Source organism: Trachinotus anak, unplaced genomic scaffold (assembly GCF_046630095.1).
Source record: "Trachinotus anak isolate AG129_WGS33_773 ecotype Australia unplaced genomic scaffold, CSIRO_AGI_Tana_v1 ptg000021l, whole genome shotgun sequence".
Lineage (NCBI taxonomy): Eukaryota > Metazoa > Chordata > Actinopteri > Carangiformes > Carangidae > Trachinotus > Trachinotus anak.
The window spans coordinates 24,140,943-24,147,895 of record NW_027273872.1 but is presented as its reverse complement, the minus strand read 5'-3'; the positions used below and the strand labels follow the sequence as shown (position 1 = coordinate 24,147,895).

The following is a 6,953-nucleotide window of genomic DNA, read 5'->3' as shown; positions in this document are numbered from 1 at the left end:
AATTTTTTTAAATATTTCTTTTAAACATTTTAGACATTTTTTGTCATTAAATGAAAATTAAAGTATGTCTAAAATAAAAATTCATGTTTCAACTTCTAATTTTAACATATAGCAATAACTATAAATAAGTTTACCATACTGCAATAGCTGTACAAATTGCTAAACTCTTGCAATAATGAGAGCATATGGCAACGACTTACACTTTTTTTTTTACAATTACCAATAACCAGCAAAATTGTTAACATGTAGCAATACCTAGCATTGTTAACATGTGGCAATAACTAGTAAATTCATTAAAATGCAGCAAAATTAACATTTAGTAAAAACTAGCAAAAGCATTAAAATGTGGCAATAACGACAATAACATGCAGCAATAACTAAGAATAACGTGAATACACAGCAATAACATTAACATGTAGCAAGAACTAACAATAGCATTAAGACCGAAAAAGCTGTATTATTGTAACACAGTGTTTGAGGTCCCAGCATATCAATATATTCAGCAGTAACAGTAACTGTTTTGTACGGTCACACCTTGTTGCTGCCTGTGGCATCACCTCATAGGTTATAGGGGACAAACTTTTAATTGGCATAACCTAGAACAATTGTGAAATTTTGAGTGTTTTCTTAATGAGCTCCAGTGTGCTGTGCATGAACTTTCACACTAGCAGTTCAGTTTGTGCAGGTGGAGTCTTCCCCGTGAAGTGGAAGCTCCCTCATTTAGAGAAGGCTGAAAGTGTGAGTTTGACCTTCCTCTGGCACATTAAGCCTAGTGATGTGGACTCATGGTCATGCAGGACCCATCCTCCTGGGTGGGAGTACTTTTAAAACAACCTGAGATCGACTGAATGTGTCACAACACCAACCTCCACAGACAGGAAAGATGGTTGACTGCAACAAGGTATTTTAAAGTTCTCTTGGAAAAGTACCTGAATTTGTTTACCAGCATTCACCTAGATATTTAAGTATAGCTAAGTAGCTGTATGATTTTAATCTGGAAACTAGGGACACTAAAAATTAGGATTTGATTTTGGGTGTTATGCACAGAGTTGTCTGTTTTTTCATATAACATACACTTTGCTTAAAAGCATTCACATTCAACAGACTAAATCTGTTACTGTGATCATGGTGTGATGATGGTCTAAATAACTGTCTGAAAAGGTAATACATTCCCCTCTTTGCTTTCATCAGTGCTATCATTTTCTGCATAGATGGGTATATATGAAAGCATGAAAACAGAATTACTTCAATCATATGCATCTGTGCAACAGCTGCAGTCCTTCAGCAAAAACGGCTGCAAGCTATTGAGATACTGTCTGCTGCTCAAGCTGTATTAGTTACAGAGAGGCTAGTGATGTATTAGAGTGGTGGTTAGAAGTGAACTGAGCCAAACAGGTTTTGATTTCTACAAACACAAGAGTTGGGAGAGAATAACACCATCGATACAAACAGCTAAGATTGGGGTTGTGGCCTTCATCTTTATAACAAGGTTAGAATCTCAGCCATCCATCAAGCTGTTGGTATTGACAATGTCTTTGGTTCATCAACTTAAAATGACCGATGTTTGTGTTAAAGGCCCCTCCACACCTACAGTTCACCCACACGGACATTTTCACTAATTTTGGTTAACAAGCCTCTTCTTTGGGCTGTGTCATCATGTACAGACTACGCTTGGTCAACATCTCTCTCACTCTTCTGTTGATTGATTTTTATTAGCACATGGAGTTTGACGATATCCAGTGCTGTAAATTAAAGGACAGCTCCAACCACCTTCAGCCTGAGCAGGTCCAGGAGAGTGCCACAGGGATGACATACTTTCGTAGGCCAACCCAGAAGTTAGCCCCAACAACTTCTGTATTCTCACTGAGCCACTTGTTGACAAGCATTTTTTATATAAGCTTAAAAAAACTTTTTTTATGTCGTTTTTATGTCATATACTGTAATAAAACATGGAAATGTCTTGAGCCACAGACCTCATTTCAGTCATCTAACAAAAAAGCCCATTTATAAAATCCATAGACTATGGGACATAGGAACAGGAAGTGCTAACTAATTTCCAGGGTTAAGGACTCATTCCTGCAGCAGTCTATGAACCAGAGTAACTGAAAATACCTGTGTAGGTGTGCAGGGTCATTATGTATTAAAACACAATAATGCATTTTATTACTTTACAATCAAAAATGGCAGAGGTCAACATGGATGCTTGGGCAGGGACTTCAGTTATATCATGAGTCTTCTGGAATAACCAGAATTGCTGTAGTGAATTCAGACTTGTGGGTCCAGCTAAACCCATTGACTTTACTGTATACTGGGGCCAACACTGGGTGATTCACTGCCCCAGTCCTTTCTTTATTTAAAACCAGCTGCTAACAGCAGCTATGGAAAGCTGCTGGCTGAGAGTCTGAGGAGCAGCAGCACATTTTAGTCAAATCAAACCCAATAATGGCTCTGAATCAAACAGGACTCTCTACACAAAGTGGCATCTTTGAGCTTGCTGCAATTTTTTGCTTCATTTTCTTTGCTGTGCTGGTTGGATAACTGACATAGTGTCACAAAACCAGACTTGTCTTTGAATCCTTATCCATGAAGGATTTTTTAAAATTTCTTTTATCTCATATCATACCTCATTTTTATCTCAGCACCTTTGTGTGTGTAAAGAGTGTAATCTACATGCAGCAGACTGATGGGCACCTGGACTGAGCTAAATGCTGACACCTCAGGCAGAGGCACATCTAGTTCAGACAGTCCCAACCACAGCTCCTCAATTACCATCAGGCAAATTTGTACTTTGTATCTGTTGCAACCATTTTAGTTAAAGCGTATTAAATGCAGAAGCAGATAAAAGCAACTCAAATGTCAGTAAATCAAAAAGTGGCCTAGAAATCCTAAACTTCCTCCCTATATATGTTTTTCTGCTATGATTCATACTTTGTTCAACATGGTTTACCACATAAAATGTCAGTAAAATCAGTAGTGTACGGTGTGCATGGATGAGGTATGTGACTGCAAATAATATATGGTGCAGAACTAAACATAAGGATTAAACCAAAACAACATAACCAAACTCAAACTGTGGTGTACCTGTGGAGAGGACCCCAGGAGTCGTCACCCCTGTGATCTCTCGCTCTCTGTAGGTTTCAGGTTTATTTTGCCTGCTCTCGTTAGTTGTGTATGAATCTGTGACTGTCTAAATCTGTTTTTGTGAGACTGTCATTGGTTCACTGTAGTTCTAAGGTGGAAATATGCAGCCAAGGTGCTGACTGCTTATTCCGCTCATGATATGTCTTGTTCTATATAAAAAACATCATACTGGCATGTGAACATCCCCTGACGACGGCCTGGGGACTGCCTTCAGTGACAACTTTCACTACGCTGTCACCCTCACACAGCAGGCGTGTGGGTGTATAGTTGTAGAGCTACTTGCATTCAGACAAAGCTTCTCGCTGCTACTGCCAACTCTGTGCTGAGCTGTAGTTCTTTATTTCTAGTGCACATTAAAACACAGCTTGAGCCGACCAAAGTGCTGTATGAAGGACAATTAAAATAATTAAAAGCGAGTAAATCAAATGTATAAATTTATAAAATGAGGCCTGTTTTTACTGCTGTGCTTTCATTTACAGAACAGAGGGACGCAACAGAAAAGAAGAGTCAAGAGGTAAACACAAACCAGAGGTAAAGAAGTCATCACTGCTGCCGAGCATCTGTTTCATCTGTTTCATCTGCTTATTGCTCTGTTCCCCTCTCTCTCTCTGTCTCCTCTCTGCACTGCCTCCTCCATCCTCACATACTTTTCACTAAAATGTTTCCTAGCACATATACACATGCAACAGATGATTTTTTTTTCAGTGCAAAAACTTAAGAAGGTTGGATTAAGTTTTTCTCTTGGTTTTGATTGGCAGGAAAAAAAAAAAGGTGTCATAAAAATCATCTCACCAAATGTCTGTCCCTGATGGTTTGCATGTATTACTCATTTGTATCATTTGTGTATCACTCAGTGTAATCATCCAGAACTGGTCCCAAATGTTATTTAGTGTGCTCCAAATCAATTTTTTATCAGCTCTGGGAAGCTGGGATGCTGCTCATTCTGATCCCTGAAGTTACTTTGTCTCATCACAGTTTTGTCTTTTAAAACTGAAAAGTAAACCTCTCGCCTTGTTTGTTCCCCTGTTAGGAGAATCTTATAAATCCATTACTGATGAGGATGTTCTTATCACAGCCACGTGTTGGTCTTTTTATATGTTTTACAGTGCAGACTATTGTTCCCAACCTATGGGCTGGGGCCACAAAGGTATTGCAAGTGGGCGGACAAATCATTTGCAAAACAGTGCTGTTACGCTCCGGAGCTAATCACAAATCAAAGGCTAAGAAATAGCATGCCTGTAACCGAGTGCCTCTCCCTGTGTGTTGCGTTGGACTTGAAGGTGTGACCTAACCTTACCTGTGTGAAATGTAACCTTTCCTACTCTGGGAGAGGTAGGGTGGCTTGACTCACTGCTGGGTCACTGTCCTCATGTGTGCGAGCAGCTCACCCGGGCCAGACGAGAGCCCTTGAAGGGCCACGTTCTGTCGCTTCAGTTCACTTTTCTCTGTAGAAGTTTAGTTTAGAAGGTGAACCAAGCCAGTTTAACCCCACTCAGTCCTCATGTGTGTGCATCCCAATCCAAAAGTCCTTTTTCCTCTCACCCCCAAGTGCAGCTCATGGTGGCTAGTGAGCCAGAACCAACCCCCCCTCCCACGTGTGACGTCAGTTCAGACCCTGCTAATTCACCTGCCTAAACCCCACCTATACTAAGACAATATAAATCCCTAACAACTTCAGCCTAACAAGTACAATTTTGGTAAAACAATGTTATTATAAAAAAGTTGAAATATAAATAATGTTCTTAAGTGTTTTAAAAGGAAAGTATCTTTAAAAACATTTTAAAAAGTTTCTCTTTTTTTTTCCTTTTTTCTGAAGGTCTATCACTGCAATAAGCCAACAGTAGGAAGTTTTAGGTTGTTGCCAGCCAGACAACATCGTAAACCTGTTTGCTATCTCAGTTAAATTTCATGCTAATATATTACATCCATGGCAAAAACTGCAAGATCGCTGGTTAGCAACAGGAAGAATTGAAAGAAAAGAGAGTCAAGAGACACATGGTGACAATATCAAGTGATCTCTCATTAGTTAAATAAAAAAAGAAAAAGTGAGCTTCCCCTGCTTTCAGTTCCTGAATGTTCTCATTAAAAAGTGCTATTAAAATAAAAAGTGCTCCGATAGTAGATAATTTGGCCTCCATGTTATTATGGGGTTGGATCTGGGCCGCCAACATTTTTGAGATTTTCACATGGGCCATGAGATGGAAAAGGTCAGGAACCACAGGTGTAGACATATTGCATACACCCTCATATTAAACCCGACCTTATTTGACCACTTTCTGAGGTGCTAATGTGAGAAGATGTTCAGTGTGACTCGCCTGAGAGCTCACACACATTGAGATTTGGATTTTATGGATTTTTTTCCCCATCCAATTACAATCTAATCTTCCAAGACTCACACTGGGGTTGAGCTGAAATCTGGTTTTTATGTGATATTCATGTCATATTAGATGTGGAAGAGTGACATGACATCTTGTGTGTACCTGTAAAGAGTTCATGTGTAGCTCATTGGAATAACCCCAGCATGGTTTGTATGCTCAGCTGATGGGATGTTCTTCCTTGTTATCACAGGGTATTTAACAAATGACCACTATCATCTCTTTTTGAAACACATAAAAGAGCTGCTAATGACCTTAACTGGTTACTGTAACTTCAGCCTCAATCCTATACCTGGTTACCCATCATCCCCTGTTTGTCATCTCATCCCACCCTCATCCTCCCCTTTGCTTTGTCCCTTTACTCTCCCACTCAGTCAGTCTATTCATGTCTACTAACACCTTTTCATCCTCTATTGCTTTTATTTAATTACATGCCTACCTCTCCTAACGTTGGCCAATATATTCTTTTTTTTTAATTGTAATAATTTAACAGTTAATTCAAATTGTTGTTATTGCAATTTTTTTTCCATCACAAAGTAGAAAGATAAACTAGGTGGTTCTGACAGTCCAGAGCTCTTTGGGATAACCCACATTTTAAAATATGCAGTATGATGACAGCCTTGCAAGGGATGCAGTGGGGTCATCTTTTATTATTCTCTTCCAGCTCAAAAAAGTATCTTGCCAAAAGAAAAAAAAAACTATTATTCATGTAAATCCTGGCTTGGCTTGAAAATAATTTAGATGTAATTTTTTGGCCACATCACCCACACCTCTCTCTTGTCTCTCCCTTCTCCAGGTACCATTTGATGCTTCAAGAACAACCACCAAACTGAGTCTTCTCCCTCCTGAGCTCCCGTATATCTGTTCCTGAACAGCATAACCACACTGCTCTTGTTTCCACATTTGTCTCTTTTCACATCCAAAGTCAAATCCTTCCCTGAGCTGGGAAGATTCATTAAACCTTCAACCACATATTGTAGGATCAGGCCCTTTTTCTCTAGCAAAATGTTTTTCAGTTATATTATCACTTTTTTCAAACTTGTGATGGCTGATGTGAATTCTTCCAGTTTGTATTTATGGAAGTTTGGACAAAGCTGAACAGTACAGAAAAGTTTCTGAAATATCAAACATGAATCACAAACTAAACTTTGCCAAAAAACTATGATTATAATCGAGGTAAAGTGGCTTTTTGAGACGCAGTCTATTACATTGTATTACACTGCTGAGGATCTAAAGTTGTACACAATTTCTTTAATAAGGAATTACTTCAAACAAGCTGCCTTAACAATGAAAACCTTTATTAATGTAACATCTAACAGTTTCTACAATGGGTTTAATATATTGTACAAGTCCAGACAGAGACCATCAAGAAGTAGCAGACAGATTTTATAAATCAGAACAAAATGGAAAGAGAGAAACAAAGCCTGGTCAAGCGCA

At 38.9% G+C, this 6,953-nt stretch overlaps 1 long non-coding RNA gene across 1 annotated transcript; it reads left to right on the top strand.

Annotated features, from left to right (window-relative positions):
* The first annotated feature begins 300 nt into the window (after nt 1-300).
* On the top strand, nt 301-6,475 carry LOC139605566 (uncharacterized). The gene is made up of 3 exons (XR_011684432.1): nt 301-901; nt 3,621-3,672; nt 6,313-6,475. It is a non-coding gene; the product is annotated as an uncharacterized lncRNA (long non-coding RNA).
* The last annotated feature ends 478 nt before the right edge of the window (nt 6,476-6,953 follow it).